The following is a 21,108-nucleotide window of genomic DNA, read 5'->3' on the forward strand; positions in this document are numbered from 1 at the left end:
AGATGCATGGATTTCAATGGGGCTTTTTTTCTGAAGCCCATGATTAAAGCCTGAGGCTCTAATTGGCTTTAAAAATGGTGGGCTCGGGGCCCCGAGCCCATCCAGTTGTGTGACAAGAGCAAATTAATATTCGCTATTGTCTTCCTGCTTCTACCGAGCCAATCAGGAAGTGGGTCTTAAGACCCAATTGGCCTAGAGGAGAAGCGACTGTATTGGCCAGGAGTAGAAGCAGGGGGAAGTGGCCGAGGAGGAGATGCAGGGGGAAGCCACTGAAGCTGCCTGCGACCTGGATGGTGTAAGTGTGGGAATGGTTGGCGGACAGGCGAGCAACCTGGGAGGGTTTATTTGCTGAGCGACGGCTGGGGGTTTTGATCGACCGAACGGGGGGGTTGGGTTGGTTTGTTTGCCACCCCCCCCCCCAAAATGGAGCACCAGCCGCCACTGGTACCCTGTAAAAGAAATGATGTCAAAACTTACCCATCCTGAAGCTGCTCTGGTCCAGTCACATGATCAAGCCTCAGCGCCGACTTTTGTGTAGGGGAGAGGCAGAGGCAACCACTGCAGAGCCTGGGCGCTGTGGTCACCAACAGGCTTACTATGGGGCATCCGTTTTTGGCTCTCCCTCCTGTGCACTGAAGACACTGGGACTTGTGACTTGACCAGAGTAGCTTCAGAATAGGTGAGTATGCATATCTTTTCTGTAGTACCTTCTTGAGTACTGGAAGGGCTGTGGGGTAAATTGAATTTGGCACCACTATAATTAGTAGAGCAGGGGTTGATTGTTTAGGGCTGCTTAGGTTTTCACAGGCTGCTGCTCTGCTACTCCCCCTTGTATTCTGGAACTCTCTGGAGGTTTCCAGAGCATAGTGGGTGGGAGGGTAGAGGCTGCAATGTGAATACTTATGGAACTTTTACAAATCCAAAGGGAGGTGTGCACAGAAGTTGGGGAAGAGCCCATAAATAGTTTTGGCCTGAGCAGCAAGTGCCATATAAAAAAGAATTTAAGATCACAATCAGCTTGAAGGTAGAAATAAACATTATGAGACACCTGCACCATAAATGCACTTTTGTCAGGATTGAATGACACTTGAGCTATTTACAAAGCAGAGCAGGCCTCAGGAGACACCCTCAAATGACCACAATTGGGTAAAAAAGACGTAGAAATATGTGGCACATGGTCTTTTGTTGCCATTTGGGCCATTGTGTACATATGGTGCCAGTATTGTGAGCATCTCTCAAATCGGAAATGCTTATGCCATCAAATGTCTGTAGTTATAAGCTGCAATTTCTTAGGAGGAATAATGTGAAGTGCTTCCTTAGGAATCTAAAAAAGAAAATGACTTGGGAGGAACACAAGATTTTTGGCTGTGAGTCAACTCAGCTGATCATTACTGTAGAAGCCCTGGCACTCGGCCTGGTTGGGTTCGGTGTTTGTGACTCACAACCTAAGTGTTTTTCTAATACCGGGGAAATATTAGCAGTGTTGGGGAAGTCCCTTTGCAGGAATCTGTTTATAGAAAATGTATCAGTTATAACCAGATTTAATTAACCTTTCTTAGTCATCAGCACAACCTCTCGCTCTCATGTCATGACATACCAATTTGTATAGGCTGTAATTAGCCAACATTTAAAAGTCATTTGGCCAAACATTTAATTAACAGTAAGCATTGAGAACATACATAATTACAGTTAATTATGTTAAATATTTAATACTTTGGTCCTTACCAAAAATCTTTTAAGAGGTTTTCTTTCACACGCATTTCGAATGCAGCAGTGTCCCTGCTCTGCTTGCCAGCCTGCTTTCTAGTCCTCCTTTCACCTGGCTGCAGACAACATTATGGCCACTTTTTCACGCAGCCATTCATTTAACAACCCACAACACCTGGGTTGTAGTGGCTGAGCAGATCCCAAACCTGTGTGTACTGCCCCAATGAAAAGCGATCCACTGTAGACATTGACAGAAGGCTCCAAAGTAATATATGGCATCCTCACCGCTCATAGGTGTGTGGACAGGGTGTACCGGGTGTGCCTGAGTATACCCTAATCACCCTGTGCTGTGCAGATTCCCCCCTGCTGCTCGGCTGCAGAGAAAAGGACTGGAGATGCTCTGTCCTCTGTCCCTTTTTCAAAAGCAAGACATCAGGGGTCTATTTAGACCCCTGATATTTCACCAAAGCCCCATAATGGGGCAACTAAAAAAATATAAAAAAAAATAATAATAAAATATAGATTTTTTTAAAAAAACAAAAAAAATTAAATTGTAAAAAATTATAAAAACATAACACCAATCTCTGCCCTGCTGATACCACCCACTGCTCTACTGACACCAACCTCTGCCTTACTGACATTGTCATCTTGTGTGTTTGAGTTTTGGGGTGCACACCTATCTCACCACCTATGTTAGCCACAGCACCGCGCCATGACCACATGCATCACACTCTGTTGCAGACTGAATTTGGCACATTCCCATTCATATTATTAGATTGCATTTGGCAGTGGTTCCGCCTGCCAAATGAGACAGTTGAGCCATGGTTTTATTACCCTCCCCCCCCCCCCCCCGCCGCCTTCCAACCACTAAACTGCAAGTTAACATAGCCAGGAGTTGTGAAAATGTGATACCACCTGTCATGTTTGGCAGGCAGAATCACCACCAAATTGCAACCAATTCAAGCACATGGGACCGTGCAGCCACAGTATGTAATGCATGCTGTTTCAGCACTGTACCGTGGGCTTTCAATGGTTAAACACAGGCAGTGAGAAGGCAATGTATTGCCTTCAAACAACCTGTCAAATGCCTCAGAAACACGATCCACTTACTTTTTAGCCTCCCCTACTTGAATTGTACTGTGATTGGATGAAGAACAGCACGTTTATACCACATATGGATCATAGCAATTTTATAAATTTTTGCTTTGAGCCTATTGACTCAATTATAGCTTTGTCATTTGTTGAAATAACAGCCTTATTTGGTAATAATCTTCCAAAAATTACTTTTCTATGCAAACTGTAGACAAAAAAAAGTTTTTTTTCCCAATTGACCAACATTAATCTTAAAATGGTTGTAAAGGTTGACAGTTTTTCACCTTAATGCATTCTATGCATTAAGGTGAAAAACTTTCTGTGTGCAGCCCCTCCCCCCCCCCCTCCCCCCCACACTCCTTTATAGATAACTGAGCCAAATCTGTGTGTGTCTGTGGGCACCAGGGCAGCCATCAGAAATTTTTGGGCCCCTTACACAGCTTTAGGCCTGGGCCCCCCGAGCCTGACCACCAACATTCCCCAGGACTTGCCCACGGGCCATCCCACCGAATCCACACACCGGCCACCTCACCTGTATGCACTCAGCCCCCCCCAATCCTGTATATATGCCAGCCCTCCTCACACCTGTATATATGCCAGCCCCCCTCACACCTGTATATATGTCAGCCCTCCCACCTGTATATATATGTCAGCCCCACACATACACAAATCTGTAAACATACAAGCCTCTAGCCCCTCCCTGTACACAAACAGCCCCCCTCCCTTTCCTTCACAGCCCCTACTTGTAAAGAAAATCTTCCTACCTAGTCCCAGCTCTTGTTTCCACAAAGCTGACATGTTGCTGACACACAGTACAGGCAGCTCACACGAGGGGTGCACATACACATAGTAGCCAGAGGTGGCAGTAAAGAGCTTGATGTCTTAGCTCAATGAAACAGAGAGCAGCAGAAGCTGCAAGATCGTTTCTATAGTGCACAACAACAGTTGTGCACTATAGAACAACAGTTCACCTGTCCTGCGTTCTTCTGGCTTGGGCGGGGCCCTTACAGTTGTATCGGCTGTACCCCCCTTATGGTGGCCCTGGTGGGCACACAAAGCACAGCTTTGGATCGAGCCCACACGAATATCCCCATAGCACTCAGCGTGGGACTCCAGAAGAGGAGGATCGGGGTTGCTCTGAGTAAAACCAAAGCAGGTAACTTTAACATGTTTGCTATTTAAAAAAATCTGTTTACAATCACTTTATAACAATTAGTTGTCTATTTTTAAATTCATCCAAGATTAACCCAACTTTCACCAAATATTCACATTTTTTTAATTGAACTTGGAAAAAAAATCAGGGAAATGTGTGAATGTTGGATGCAAATAGTGTAAATATTGCATGAAAAAATGTACAAAAAAACACCTCTCTAGTATTAGTGTAAAGAAAAAGTATAAATATATCTTTATAGTTTCTCCTGGTTATAATGAGACTAAATTCAAATTTCCAGTACAAAGCATTGAAAGGTTATATACAAGTTACGGTAACTAAAGGGCTTTTTATGCATTTTTATGTTACACTAATAAGATATTAAAGTGTATGTTACCCTAAATATTTTTGTATATATGTGTGTGTTCACAAATGTGGATTTTAAAATGAATGCAAATAAGTGAGTCCAGTTGTTATAATCAACACCACACCCAAATATGTATAGAAAAAATGGTCAGATAGAGGTAATGAGATTTTAAAGGTGTTGAAACCGTCTACTAGAGTAATAGCCATATGATCATATTTTTTAAAAGAATTACATTTATTACAAATTTCATCAAAAAGAATCTGGGGTAATATTCCCTTAAAAACATAAGCTCAGCAAACCATATTTACAGACACCAACCCCATGGTAATAAAGCACCACCCTTCCCGTGTATTCTATGTGATACTCTAGGAATTATCTATAAAGTAGAGGTGAAGGGTATCCAAGGCATGATGCTTTATTCCACCCAGCAGAAGGTAAACCAGAAGGGTTACTATGCTGCTTCATACTGACGCGTTTCGCATTAAATGCTTCCTCAAGAGGTGCGTTTTAAAATTATTGTCACTTAAAGTTTACCTCCACTTTTGTTGAAAAAAAAACATTCCCCTCTGGGTGATTTATGTACAATTCAAGGGTTTTAACAAACTTTGTTGCAGATTCCTACCTTTTGCTATTCTGAAGAAATCCATGTGTGTTTGTGTGTGCCGCTGTGAGGAGTAAGTCTAATGGGAGTGGTTTCCTAATTATCAATCAGCTGTGCACCTGCAGGGCTCTAATGAGGAAAGCTGATGGGCCTGCATCCCTTTAGCCATTATTTCCTATTGAAAGTATCTCACCAAAATTACATTTTTGTTGCAGGGGATGCTTAAAATCTGATTTGTATCTTAGCGCAGACTTCTGGAAAAAATTGGTGAGCCAATCACACAAGCAGGAAATTTATGTTTCTGGGGTGCATTCTGTACACATTACAGGTAGCCATAAGGAATTGCATTTTCAGAAAATTACAGAGCTGCAGATTGAAAAGGAAAGGGAATTTTTAATAACATTCAATCACAATATGACTTGTTTTGCAATTGTATACGCTATATTAAGAAAGTGGAGTTACCCTTTAGAGTCATTTTCATGTACCTCTTCCATCTGAAGTACCTGGTTGATCCTGCCAGTCACCTTTCTTCCTAGTTCTAAACTGACCACACAAAGCACAGAGGCTGATCTGTGTTAGCATGGTCAGTTCTTGTCCTTTGGATGGCCATTCAGGGGTACAGGGCACTGTGCAGACACATATTGGGTAGTTTGTTCAGCCACCACACCCTCTGACCAATCACAGCCTGCCTCTAGCACACACCTTGTCCCAATTACAGCCTGACTTCAAATGCACCCCATAATAAAGCATGACCTGCATCTTTCCTCTGAAAGAGGCTGAACAGACTATAGCATATAGGCCAGTGGCAGCCCATCCATACGGAGTGCCGCCCCTCTAATCCATGCGCCTGGCCCCTAATCTACATGCAGGGCACTGGACGCATTGGTTTTCAACAGTTTTTTTTTTTTTAAGCATGTGATTAGAACCTGAGGCTCTGATTGGATCAAAAAAAGGTGGGCTTGGGGCGCAGGGCATTGCCCACCCACTTGTATGACATTAGCAAATTAATATTTGTTATTGTCTTCCTGCTTCTCTTCCCAGCCAGGGAAGCGGGTCCTGAGAACGATTGGCCAGGGAGTCTCAGGACCCACTTTCTGTTCATCCAGGTGGAGAAGCAACATCCCCGGAGCAAGGAGCGAGATCCCTGTCATCTGCCTCCTATGGTAAGGATGCCTCTGTCCATTCGTGGGGGGGGGCCTGATCGCCGCCTTCACGTCCATCTCCCGGGGGGGGGGGTTGGGATCGCTGTCTTCCCGTCTGTTTTGCACGGGGGGGTTGAGCACCAGCTGCCACTGATACAGGCCCTATGTGTGTTTGCGCAGTCTCCTGTAACACCACCCCCACTATCAGGAACATAGGAACATAAGATGCATGATCACATGACAGAACTATTTAACTAAAAAAGGTAAAAAAGATCATTTCTGAAACTAAGCAAAAGCAGCTATGGTGCCTGTTTGGTTTTAACTGTTTTAAAAAGTGTCTATAACATGGTGTGTTCACAGCTAATTTAATAATGAGTTAAATATGAACAAATATAAATAAAAAAGCATTTACTTGAAAGTTTGCTTTAACTGACATAATATTTAGATCAAAGATCAACCATTTGATTTGCACATTGTAAATACAATGTAACAATAATGTTGTTACATTGTATTGCTCATTGAAGCTACTGAACTGTGTTCTGAACCCAGAAACTAATCTGAGAACAGTAAACTGTACAGGTTCTTCTCTGCTACAGTTAAGTAATAGGGTTGCTGTTTGTGCTCTGGAAAATTCTAAATTCACCCCAAACATTGAAGATTCAGTTCTGAAATGTTTAAGTGCACTGAATTCATTGCAAAAAATACACTAAAAGCCATGCAGCGTGCATAACTATAAGTGCATAGTCAGAATTATGTGCATTTAATTACGCTTACGGCTATTTACAGTCAACAGGGGTCCCTCTTCCTTCGCTATGCCAGACCATATGCTTTTCAACAATTAAGGAGTACCTCTCAAGGAGATGCAGCAAAGTCCCCCACTCCATTTCCTGCAGATTACCTTGGTCCTCATATTGAAGGACAAGTTTCTTTTCCCAATTTCTGAGTGTCCTAAAAGGGGGTGGTGATAATAGTAAAATGGGGGGGGGGGGGGCCTACAGTGGAACCTGGAAACCCCCTTTATAATAAAAATTTAAAAGTAAAAGAAAGAAAAAGCAAACACCAACACTGTATTAAAAACCCTTTAAGAAAATATTACACAAACCCATAATTACCAACTATACCTCTGTAGTGTGTACATGTCTCAATCCAAAGAACTAAATGTAATTTCTATGTACTGCCTTATTCCTCTGCTATCAGCATGAGTCACTTCTGACAGCCTGACACCAAGAGGTAAAAAGGTGTCCCCAGTAGTGAAATCCAGTGTCAGTCAGGGGGTCCATCGATGTATCCATTACAGCGAGTTAATTCATGTTAATCATCATGACCCATCGCCTTCTGATCTTCACATGCTGCTCCTCCACTGACCAATTGCTTGCTACAGCAATACGAGCGGGAATACCTGACGTCATTGATTAAATGTGGTCAATAATCTCCCTCAAGATTCCTTTGGGTACATTGAAATGACCTCCCCAGGAATCTGCAATTTAGTGGTGGGAGTGTTTCTAAATGATAGATTTCCATCTGCAGTAATACAGCTGGGAATACCAGGTAACCAAATTTGGTCACACATTATCCGGTTATCCCGGTGATAAATTTAAATTGCTTCAGCTGGAATCTATCAGTCAGGAACAGAAGTAGTTTGTGTACAGATCTGTGGCTGACGGGTCATTGTGATTGAAATTAAATACCATGCTGGACATCTTGACTGATGCTGGGTTTACTTCTGAGAACATTAATAAACTTTATTTTTAAAGTCGCTAAGTAGAAGTTGGTCACCTTCTTATTACAAAAGGGCCTCCAGATTCCACTGTAAATCCCCCCTATTTTACTGTTGTCCCCACATTTTTGGAGGACATGAAGGTAGGGCGAAGGCTCTCATGCCTTAACTTTTGGACAGAGGTGCTTTGCAAGGGGCTTTGCTCACCCCCCTGTGAGATTCCCCACTACCACCTTCAATGTTGAAAGGCAAATGGCATTGTAAGACACAGGAAGAGGAGACTCATACTGACTATCAAAAGATGAGTGCATAATTATATTCACATAATTACCCATATGCCCATATAATTATGCATACTGCATGACTTTTAGTATATTATTTGCACTGAAGCCAATGCATTTGAACATTTCAGATTTCGTTTTCCAGGGACGGTGACAAATTTTGCATTTTTCAGGGCACAAACAGCAACCCCTTACTTAAGTGCAGCAGAAAGAATGGAAAGGATCAGGTCTCCTGCCCTGCCAGCCAGGGCTGTGCTGTTTCACAGCTGTGTAAATCCCATAACTGGATAAATAGAAATACAAATCCTTTGGCAGGTAATGCAGGTCTCGTACAGTGCCTTGAAAAAGTATTCACACCCCTTGAAATTTTCCACATTTTGTCATGTTACAACCAAAAACATAAATGTATGTTATTGGGATTTTATGTGATAGACCATCACAAAGTGGCACATAATTGTGAAGTGGAAGGAAAATGATAAATGGTTTTTCACATTTTTTACAAATAAATATCTGAAAAGTGCGGCGTGCATTTGTATTCAGCCCCTTTATTCTGATACCCCTAACTAAAATCTAGTGGAACTGATTGCCTTCAGAAGTCACCTAGTTAGTAAATAGAGTCCAACTGTGTGTGATTTAATCACAGTATAAATACAGCTGTTCTGTGAAGCCCTCAGAAGTTTGTTAGCTCACCTTAGGGAACTAACAATATTATGAAGGCCAAAGGAAGACACCAGACAGGTCAGGGAAAAAGTTGTGGAGAAGTTTAAAGCAGGGTTAGGTTATAAAAAATATCCCAAGGTTTGAATATTGCACTGAGTACTGTTCAATCCATCATCCGAAAATGGAAAGAGTATGGCACAACTGCAAAACTACCAAGAAATGGCTGTCCACCTAAACTGACAGTTTGGGCAAGGAGAACATTAATCAGGGAAGCAGCCAAGAGGCCCATGGTAACTCTGGAGGAGCTGCAGAGATCCACAGCTCAGGTGGGAGAATCTGTCCACAGGACAACTATTATGCCGCGTACACATGATTGGAATTTCGGCCCGCAAAAAACTCATGAGAATTTTTCGTCGGAAAATGTAACTGTGTGTATGCTCCATCGAACTTTTGCTGGCCGAATTCCAGCCAGCAAAAGATTGAGAGCATGTTCTCAATTTTTCGGTCGGAAAAAGTTCCTATTGGAAAAAGCGATCGTCTGTGGTAATTCCGACGTGCAAAATTCCTACGCATGCTCGGAAACAATTCGACGCATGCTCGGAAGCATTGAACTTCATTTTCTCGGCTCGTCGTAGTGTTGTACGTCACCGCATTCTTGACGGTCATAAGTTCAGCGAACTTTTGCGTGACCGTGTGTATGCAAGGCAAATCCCATCGGAAATGCCGTCATATCTTTTTCCAAAGAGAAGTCCGATCGTGTGTACGCTGCATGAGTCATGCACTCCACGAATCTGGCCTTTATGGAAGAGTGGCAAGAAGAAAGCCATTGTTGAAAGAAAGCCATAAGAGGTCCTGTTTGCAGTTTGCAAGAAGCCATGTGGGGGACACAGCAAACATGTGGAAAAAGGTGCTCTGGTCAGATGAGACCAAAAGTTTACTTTTTGGCCTAAAAGCAAAATGCAATGTGTGGCGGAAAACGAACACTGCACATCATCCTAAACACACCATCCCACCCGTGAAACGTGGTGGCAGCATCATGTTGTGTGGATGCTTTTCTTCAGCAGGAACAGGAAAGCTGGTCAGATTTGATGGGAAGATGAATGGAGCCAAATAAAGGGCAATCTTAGCAGAAACCCTGTTAGAGTCTGCAAAAGACTTGAGACTGGGGGGAGGTTCACCTTCCAGGAGGATAACGACCCTAAAAATACAGCCAGAGCTACCATGCAATGGTTTGGATCAAAGCAAATTCATGTGCTAGAATGGCACAGTCAAAGTTCAGACCTAAATCCAATTGAGAATCTGTGGTAAGACTTGAAAATTGCTGTTCATAGTCGCTCTCCATCCAATATGACAGGGCTTGAGATATTTTGCAAAGAAGAATAGGCAAAAAAGTCACTCTCTAGATGTGCAAAGCTGGTAGAGACATCCCAAAAGCTGTAAGTGCAGCGAAAGGTGGTTCTACAAAGTATTGACTCAGGGGGGCTGAATACAAATGAACACCACACTTTTCACATATTTATTTGTAAAAAAATTTGAAAACCATTTATCATTTTCCTTCCACATCACAAGAATGTACCACTTTGTGTTGGTCTATCACATAAAATCCCAATAACATACATTTACGTTTTTGGTTGTAACATGACAAAATGTGGAAAATTTCAAGGGGTATGAATACTTTTTCAAGGCACTGTATATGTATTTTATCTGTGTATTTAGTTGTTTGCCTGGAGTCCAGCTTTAATTACACAAACACCTCAGCAGTATTCACAAATATCACAAAGTATTTCAGGAATAAAAAGATCAGTTTTACTGTGGGCATTATAAGGGCCCAGCGAACCTACGATTTTGAAAATGAGATCAGCTTTATTGTCTTAGGACTATGCCAGAACTTACATAATCTTCATGACTTGCTATTGGTCTGTATGTATTTTACAGATGCAGTGTGTCATCTAAAGAAATGTGGGCCACACTTTCTTATTATTGTTGACCTTATACAAAATTTGTTACAATCAATCTTTTTTTTAATATTCTAAAGCTTTCTGATAAAATGAATAGACATTTTTAAAACAATAGCATGAACAACCCTACTTTGTTAATTACTGTATATAAAATGCAACAACATACACTATTTAAACAAACACTCAGCTTTGACAAGGTGGTGTCCTCTGGTGGCTAATACATGAACTGCAATATGTTTTCTTCACAGAAACATCTTTAAACAAAAAAATAATGGGAAGAGTATTGCAATATTTCACGTATTTTTTTTTTAAAAAGTGAGCATGTAAGGGGAGATTGATTTGACTGCATTTACTCATTGGCAGCAAGTGGACTAAACTCTAACAGACTTATCACTCATGGGACAAAATATTTAATTGTCGATGACACACATCCTAATGCACGCCTGCAAAAATTGCATCCTTAAGGCTAGGTTCACACTGCTGCAATATGATTTTGATCCAAATTTCATTGTGATTATGTAGTGCAACTTGGATGCAATTTGGTTGCAACTTCTTTTTTTAAATCATAGACATTTTTTATTGAACAAACGTATAAAAATCTGTGGAAACAAACAACTATTTCTAGCAAGTGTGACCAATTAAGTATAAAGAATTACAGCGTACAGGACAGTGATCAGTAATACAAACATATCAATCTCAATACGACTATTCTCACATTCCAAGGTGATGGTACAGTAGACAACTTCCAGTTATGTATCATTATAGAAGGTATGGCCTACCTGGACTATGTCTAGAGGAGGAATGAGCAAATAGCAACAAGGTGGGAGTTTCACAACAGTCTGAGTAGTACCAGGTCAAACCAATTGTCCCAAAACTTGCCAAAACTTGCCAACACCCACGGTGTTGGTAACTCAAGTGTTCATGACAGAAAATAACATCTAAGCTATGTACCCACTCCTCCAGTATCGGGGGGGGGGGTTCTGAATCCCAATACTGAAGTGCCAGCTTACATGCATTGAATAGTAATAAGGAGAGCAGGTAAAACTGTAATCCTTGAAGTGTCGTTTATTGGTACATCAGAGTGACAAAAAAGCTGACACGTTTCGGCAAAACCTTAGTCATAGCTACGACTAAGGCTATTGCCGAAAGGGCGTCAGCTTTGTTGTCACTCTGATGTACCAAAAAACGACACTTCAAGGATTACAGTTTTGCCGGCTCTCCTTATTACTGTTGCATTGGAGTATGTTGGGACACATCGAGCCTCGGCACCTGTGAGTGGACCTGGTGTATGGATTGAGTTGTCCCTGCAGAGAGCGCTGTTACCCTTCTTCTTTTCCATGCATGGAATAGTGACATGGAGAGCACTTCATTGAGATCCTTAGTAAATAGAGCCCCCAGCTTTAGCATAGTTGGGATCGCAATTGACTTTTTGGCGAGTGTGGACTGGGCTGACTGATAGGGCAGCAGCCCTCCAGGCTGGGAACTTCTTCTCTGGAACAAGAACCCAGACTGCTACAGCCCCAGACTGTTTATGTGCTTTGCAACCACCTACTGGGCACGCCTCCATATAGACCCCATAAATATTCAGGACTACTCCACTCCTATGTTCTGGAGCTTTCTACAAGGCAGATAGAAGCAATTAACCCAGCAGCCTGTGGGACCATGATCAGTCCAAAGTAATCCTCAGCTGCTCCACTGATTACAGAGGAGCTTTAAAAGACGTACATTTACCTGACAGCCTAGTACCAAACTAGGAGGATGCTACATCATTCTAATTAGAGTGTAATGATTGGTATGTGGGTGAATACCGATGTATAATGTCTAACAGGGTTGCCAACCCCCCATGACTTACTGACAAAACATAGAACATTTACTGATAGAGCACATATTTTAATGACATCCTGACATAGGACAGAAACTCCTATTATAAACTAAGACAATTTAAAACAGACAAAAAACATTCATCAAGGCAGCGCTACATAAAAACACATCCAACTATTACAAATGTGCTATCATGCAAGTGCATATAAATATTAAAGTCCAAAAATAATCATTGCAGCAGTGTGATCACTTCACATTAAGGTTTAAGTAGAGTCCAAACCATTCCACCATCACCTCCACACGTGTAGAGTTGGGGGGTAAAAAATCCCCCTATGAATCAGACTCTTACCGGACTGTGCTAGGCAACAGGCACAGCAAACAAACTCTTATGTTCAATCCTCTCGCTGGATAATTGATCACGAATCCTGTTGCAGCCGGGAGGACGGGTCACCCACTAATGAGCTCATTCACACATAGAAAGAGAGAACTTCATAGTGTAATCCCGTTTCAAACTAATTTATTTGGATAGAAATCCCCCCCTTGTAGGACATACACTTACAAGATTGCAAAATAAAATAGACATATGTGTTCATTTTGATTCATATATTTTGTCACATTGTGAATCACTAGGTTAAATATGTTACTCTTTTAAATAAACATTCATTCAATTATTTTAAAAAATTGTTACCTTTACAAAACCCATATTTACCTTGCTTATGTGGATACAGGAATTTGTTTTCAGATGCAGTTTTTTCATTGACCCATGTGTACACACCTTATGGCTATATGTTATCTTTTAGGTGGACAGCCCGGGGGTGGTAAAACCATGGCTCAACTGTTTTCAACGCTCCCTTGCCACCAGTGTAAACAAGTCCTATAAGACCATAAAGATGCGATTGCCAAAGGAAGGAAAAATTAAGACGCAATATGATAACTTTAATTACCAATAAAGTAATACAACAACACTAGTAAAGAGAACCTATAAATAAAATTCACACTTTACATGAATTACCAGGATATCTGTAACCATTACTTAGCCCTTTATTCACACTTTAGCATGAGCATTTTCAGCAGTTTTTGAAGCGTTTTTTAAGCCCTTTTTTATTTTTGCTAATCGAAAGCTGTATCATATGTGACATTGTGTCATCTTTGTATCTGCTTTCTGATTTTTTTTTCATGTGGTGTTATGGTATTTTGTGCTTTTACAGCTCTTGAGCCATTTCTGCAAGGACAAATTTTCCTCAGACCTTCTGCTGCTTGCCATGGTTCTTGTAATGGGCATCACTGAGGTTGTAGAGGTTCTTGTGGGCCCTCACCAGGTGGACAAAAGCCTCCACATCCAGCATACAAAGACTTGGGGGGCACGCCCTAACTATGCATCACATTAAAGATGGTGCTGCCATAAGACCATACAAACAGAACAAAAGATTATAGCGTACACATACAAAAATCGAATTTAAATCCTACAAGGCTATTTAAAGCACCTGAACATAATAAGCAAATAAGCAAATATGGGGATTTGGTCGCACCATATGGCCATTCAGTGCTTAAAGTGGATGTAAACCCAATGTCATCCTTTCTAAACTACTGCCATAGGGGTTATCTATAAGGATATACATGCCTCCTGCATGTATCTTTACCTGTCAAATGTCTCCCCTCTGTCTGTTATTAGACCCAAAAAACTGCAGATTCTGTGGGTGGGTCTGTTGTCTGGAGCTCGGTGGGTGGAGTCGTGATGTCAGTAGACTCCCCGCCCACCTCTACACTCCCCTTGTCAATATGCATTTTCTCCTGTGTATTTCTTACACTGAACTTCTGCTATGATCTCTAACATCCAGTGAAAAGACAGGAAAGTAACCACATGACTTTAGCATGCCAAATCATGCTGAGGTGTGGAACAGCCAATCCTTACAGAGCTGCTGAAGAAAGGAGTGGGGATGGGAATTAAAAAATAATGCATGTCTTAGGCTAGTGCACGAGATGTAAATCACCTGTCACTCACAGCAAGGGGGAGGATTTGACAAAGTTTTTCTCTGTTTGTCAAGTTTTATCTCACTGAAAAATAAAAGAGGATTGCTCAGAGCTGGATTAACTCTTTGTGGCATGACTGGGCTCAAATGATAGGAAATCTTATACTCTACATTATGACATACAAAAAAAAAAATGTTGGGTTTACATCCACTTTAAGCTCTCTACTGCATCAAAGTACTCCATTATCAGTGGGACCTACACTATTCATAGAATGAAAGATCCCACTTCTCATCCATTGGAGAAATACACTCCACTTTATGGGGAAACTAAAAGGACTCATCTTATAACTCAGGTGGACAGCACTGGTAGGGGATAATGGGGTGCTCCATCCCAAGGGGTCTGGTCAGGGCCCATATAACAGACAAACAAAGACTTGGGGGGCTAACCTAACTATGCATCACATTAACAATGGTGCTGCCATAAGACCATACAAACAGAACAAAAGATTAGAGTGCACACATACAAAAATGGGATTTTATTGTCACATCCAACATAGACACTCCTGAATCCTTTATTTTGTTCACAGGCCTGAGGTTACTACAAGGAAGGATTAGTTGTTAGGCGCAAAAAATGCAGTAAATCGCTTGTGTAAATCGCTTGTGTGATTCCAGGTGCTCCCATTGAAGTCTATGGGGCCAAAATTCTGCCTGAATGACTATGGCAGCACAGTGCTCAGGTGTGAACAGGCTCCACTGAGTACAGAGAGGGAAAAATTGCTCAGGTGTGAATTGCAGGCAATAAGCAGTTGAGACAATGTAATAAGATTATGTATTTTCCGAAAAGCAACAAAGAAAAAATGTTTCAATGCAAGTATGAACTGCTCTATATACATGCAGCAGAACAGGAAATGTTAACAATTGGTAATTAGGACACCTCCCTGGTTATTCAGCAAGGCAAAGTGTAGTAATTAAGGCAATCAATCAACGTTGAACTAACACTAATTTGATTTCAGTAAACTGGCGTCTGATCAGTTTTTATGGACTTTAGCTTTGCATTCTGGAAAAGCCTGCCATTATGGCCATTTCCTACTACTTAATGGCCAGGAGAGGGCAGTAGAGCAGCAAAAATATCATCATGATTATCATCACATCAGTGAACTACAAAAAGCATGATAAACCTGTTGTCATAGTCATTTGTAAACAGAACTTTTTTACAGTTTATTGTGGCTGCAAAGCATAACTCTTACTATTCTTCCGGCGCTGCAGCTATTATACACATACACTTTTGTCCACCCCTCATCTCCCCTTGCTGTTTCATAGAAGGGAATATATACTGTTAACAAGGGTTGGGCATCCCCAGAGAGGTGGAGAACTATCTGGAACTATCTGAACAAAATGGGAGATCAAAGATCACCATGGTGCAGTGCTTTTTTTTTATTTTGTTAGGGCGATAACCTAGCAAAACCACATTAAAAAGTATGAAAGGTTTGAAGAGTTGAGGGGTCAGTGGTAATGCATTATTAGTATGTATTGCAGAGTCCAGAGGTCAGTAGTAAGTAGCACAAAGTTCAGAGGTTGTTAGTAAGTAGAGCAGAGTTTAGGAGTCAGAAATAAGCAGCACAGAGTTTATAGGTCAGTATAGATTAATACAGAGTGCAGAGGTCAGAAGTAAGTAATGCAAAGTTCTGAGGTCAATAGTATGTAATGCAGAATACAGGGGTCAGAAATCAGCAAGGTAGAGTTTAAAGATCAGTGGTATTTAGCGCAGAATTCAGTGGCCAGAAGTAAGTAATGTAGAACGCAGGGGTCGGGATTAAGTAGCTAGTAACAGAGTTCAGGGGTCAGGAATACATAGGGTTCAGAGGCCAGGAGTAAGTAGTGCAGAGGTCAGAAGTAAGTAACGCAAAGTTCAGAGGTCAGTAGTATGTAATGCAGAGTGCTGGGTTCAGAATAAATAATGCAGAGTTCAGAGGTAAGTAGTATGTAACACAGAGTTCAGAGGCTAGGAGTAAGTAATGCAGAATGCATGGGTCAGGAGTAGTGGAAGTAGCGCAGAGTTTAGAGGTCAGTTGTAAGTAGAGCCGAGATCAGTACAGATTAACACACAGCGCAAGATAAGGAGAGAGTAATGCAAAGTTCAGAGGTCAGTAATATGTACAGTGCCTTGAAAAAGTATTCACACCCCTTGAAATTTTCCACATTTTGTCATGTTACAACCAAAAACGTGAATGTATTTTATTGGGATTTTATGTGATAGACCAGGGATATGCAATTCCTCCAGCTGTTGCAGAACTACAAGTCCCATGAGGCATAGCAAGTCTCTGGGTGTCATGCTTGTGGCTGTCAGAGACATAGGCATGATGGGACTTGTTTTGCAACAGCTGGAGGTCCGCTAATTGCATATCCCTGCGATAGACCAACACAAAGTAGCACATAATTGTGAAGTGGAAGGAAAATGATAAATGGTTTTCACATTTTTTTACAAATAAATATGTGAAAAGTGTGGCGTGTATTTGTATTCGGCCCCCTGAGCCAATACTTTGTAGAACCACCTTTTGCTACAATTACAGCTGCAAGTCTTTTTGGGGATGTCTCTACCAGCTTTGCACATCTAGATAGTGACATTTTTGTCCATTATTCTTTGCAAAATACTCAAGCTCTGTCAGATTGGATGGAGAGCGTCTGTGAACAGCAATTTTCAAGTCTTCCTACAGATTGTCAATTGGATTTAGGTCTGAACTTTGACTGGGCCACATGAATATGCTTTGATCTAAAACATTCCATTGTGGCTCTGGCTATATGTTTAGGGTTGTTGTCCTGCTGGAAGGTGAACCTCCGCCCCAGTCTCAATTCTTTTGCAGACTCTAATGCCCCATACACAAGGTCGGATTTTCTGACGGAAAATGTGCGATCGGAGCGTGTTGTCGGAAATTACGACCGTGTGTGGGCTCCATCGGACATTTTCCATCGGATTTTCCGACACACAAAGTTTGAGAGCAGGCTATAAAATTTTCCAACAACAAAATCCGATCGCGTCAATTCCGACCATATGTGGACAATTCCGACACACAAAGTGCCACGCATGCTGAGAAGAAATTCCAAGACGGAACAGCTCGGTCTGGTAAAATTAGCGTTCGGAATGGATAGAGCACTTTCGTCAGGCTGCAATCTTTAAAATTGTTTAATACAGCGCACTCTCTTCTTCTTTATAATGCAGGAAGAACGAAGTAGTTTTGCTGGTGATGTTCACAAAGAGTTCTCACAAACTTCTTTCTTTCTTATTTATCGTGATTCCCTCAATATATTATGATTTGTCACATCTGACCAAAAATCCATATAATTTTTTTTTTGTGTTTTTTTTTTTTTTAAAGCCTGATGTGATTTTTTTTTTTTTTTTTGGTTTGTATTTTTTTCAAGGCTGATCTTGTTTTTTTTTTTTTTTTTTTTTAGTTATTTAACATCCAGAATATTTTTGTGTGTGTTTTGTGTGTCAAGTTACCACAACACCATTATTATCTTATATTATTTAATCTCAAGGAGATTGTTTGGTGTTGGTGTCTCTTGTTAATTTCACATTGTATTTTTGAAATGTACCTTCCTCCTCACAAACAAACTGTCCTTTTTGAAGGAAAACACACATAGGCGAGTATAATTGAAACCAAAAGACCTTTATTAAGGGCTCAGAACCAAACAAAGAGGGAGGCAACGCTGGAGAAACAGCAGAAATTGGCGAAGCCTTTGACCCCCAGACATCAATTATTTTACTGCAAAATTGGTGGCCTGAGGAGTCCATATCTAAGGGAGTGCAGTCTGGTCCAGAAGTCCCAGAGATCATGAAAGCAGCAGATGACATCTGTGTCCCCAGGCTGTGGTCATACAAGAGCCTGCATCTTTTGCCAGACCAGACTGAACCCAGGGTCATCACTCTCTGGTCTTCCTTCCACGCTTCCTTCCACGCTGTGGCTGTGGTGGTGTAGTTGTGGCAGGAGGAGGAGGATGTTCCAACTCAATCACGTGGGTATTGGGTGTGATTTTGCCCCTCACCCCCTTAGTTTAGACTTTATAAAGAAGGTCCTCACACAGCTGGCGTTGGTCCTCCTGCATGCCCTGCAGTTTGGTGGTAGCCATACAGGCAAAGGCCTCTTCAGTGGTGGGGGTGGCTCTGAGGGACGCAGAAGCCTCCTGAATGAGCCTGAGAGCTGAATCCTGCACGTGACTCCCCTTCCTGGGTCTTTTGTTTGGAAGGCGGAGGGGAGGAACCTGCGATTCGGTCAGGCTGCTACTGGTCCCAGGCTTCTCCTGGCTGCCACTAACCCCCGCCTCCTCCTGGCTGCCACATTCCACAGCCTCCTCCTGTGTGCCACATTCCAGAGCATCGTCCTGGCTGAGGTCTTCCTGTGTATGAAAAAGGGACATAGTTTTAGTTTTTACTTCATCAATCACACACAGTTTTCATCTCATGACTGTTGCAAATTAAATGTTAACAAATATAAAATACTATCATTCTGAGCCCAGCATTTTTCATTCTTGTCCCAATTATTTTTGACCACTACTGTCTATTGATATGTAAAACACTTTATTAAATCAGCAATTAGTGATCAATAATAACATCTAGTAAAGATCATTTCTTTATTGACCAGAAATCTGTAGAAGAATGCTATACCTGGCTCAAGCTGGGCTCCTTCAATTCTTCCTGGCTGGAAGTCCCAGGTTGGACATCGGAAGCCTCAGCTGGGGTGGAAGGAAGAGTGGAAGGAAGGGTTGAGAGTGATTCCCTGACTCCAGTCTGGTCTGACAGAAATCGCAGTCTCTCATAGTACCACAGCCTGGGGACATAAACGCCATCTGCTGCTGCTCCTGATCTCTGGGAATCTGTGACCTTCTTGCACTCCCTAAGATAAGTGCTCCTCAGGCCACCAATTTTGGCTTTTAAATAAGGGATGGTTGCTGTGGGGACCACCTGCTTCACCAACTCCAGCAGTTTCTCCAGCGCTGTCTGCCTCTTTTGTTTATGATTATAATGTGGATGTTATACCTGCCACAGACAGGGCAGCTCCCTGTATTTGTCTATGAACAGGGGGAGGAAGTTGTGGTCATTGAAGCTATCCATTTTCTCTGCAAGACACAACACAAGACAAACCCTAATGTCAGGCAAAACTCTCCTAATCTTGTTACAATATAGACCTCAATCTAGAAGCAGTATAGGCCCAAGTTTAGATCTTACCTTCGTTATCACTATCAGTGCCTCCGATACTCCTTCCTCCGCTCACAGATCGTACGTACTATGCACGCGTGTTACGCTTTATACACACTGCGCATGCGTGAAACTCCACCCGCCCCTGAAGTTCTTTCTATTCTATTCCCCGCCCCTTCTCATTCGGCGCAGTGGGGGAAGAGCACATGGCGGAGACACAGCAGGTGTGTGCTAATTACAGCAACGAGGAGGAGGGGAGGAAAGCCCGGAGCCAGAAACGTCCCGATACAGAAGGAGACGATTTAAGGCCTCAAATATGTCCTTTGGGGAGGTGTTGGAGATGGTGGATATCCTGAAGAAGGCCGACTATGACGGGAAGTATGGACCTTACCCCAACCCCAATGTCCGAAAGGCCAAGATCATGCTGAAAGTGGTCAAGAGTCTGCACCAGAATATTGGGGTATGACGATCGAAAGATCAGCTCAGGAAGCGGTGGTCGGACCTGAACTTAAGAGAGCACGAGCAGTACAGAAAGATCCGGAGAGTGCTGCAAAAAAGTAAGTAGTTGTCCTGTGTTCCTATTCTTTATGTTTATTACGTTCGTGCTGCTCCGTGTGCTCTTCTTAACTGTTATACAGTTTAAAATGGCAACTTTCATGTTCACGGGCACATTATTCGTTCGTATGAAACATTGTTCGTTCGGCCTAGAAAACAACATTGTTTTGGCCATATGCATTTGCCCACATTTTTTATGGCCTACTTGTCTGCAAATAATTTGGTTGTGTAGATGGGTTTGTAACTAGAATTAAATGCAAACTAGATTCTGTGTAAGGAGAGGACACTCAGCAGCAGTTTTCACATATGGACGCTGGAGCACTAGTGTGGGACACATGAACACCCTTTTTATTAGGGGGCCCACACAGGTGCTCCAGTGTATACTATAGGGGTGTCTCCATCTGTGAAGCTTGTACAAAACAGGTAAAGTATTGAAGCTTGACAAAGGTCACTAAAAATTCTACATCTTGGAACTCTCTCAAAATAGACAATTCTACCCCACTTCCAAGCAATGTTTCATATTCCTATTTCTGCCATCAAATATCTGTGTGTTAAGTATACCTATTTTTTTTTACATAGGGGATAAAAGACTCGGAGGACACCCCTCATCCGAGGAGACCACAGACCCCCCACCTCTGGAAGAAGGGGAAATCCACCCAAGCCAAGCAGAGCAGGAGGAGGAAGACATGGTGGAAATTGGCACCACAACAGGTGAGTGTCTGCGACCACAGGCTCAGGTAAGAGATGGATGCTGGCAGATTTATAATACGTGGTGTGTTTTTGTTTCTATCTTTTTAGGTGATCGTGATGTTGTGGATCCAGGCCATTTCACCTCAGAAAGTGCACAGATCCTGATCGGGGAGATCATGGGGTGTAATAGGGACTTGGAAAAC

Source organism: Aquarana catesbeiana, linkage group LG02 (assembly GCF_042186555.1).
Source record: "Aquarana catesbeiana isolate 2022-GZ linkage group LG02, ASM4218655v1, whole genome shotgun sequence".
Lineage (NCBI taxonomy): Eukaryota > Metazoa > Chordata > Amphibia > Anura > Ranidae > Aquarana > Aquarana catesbeiana.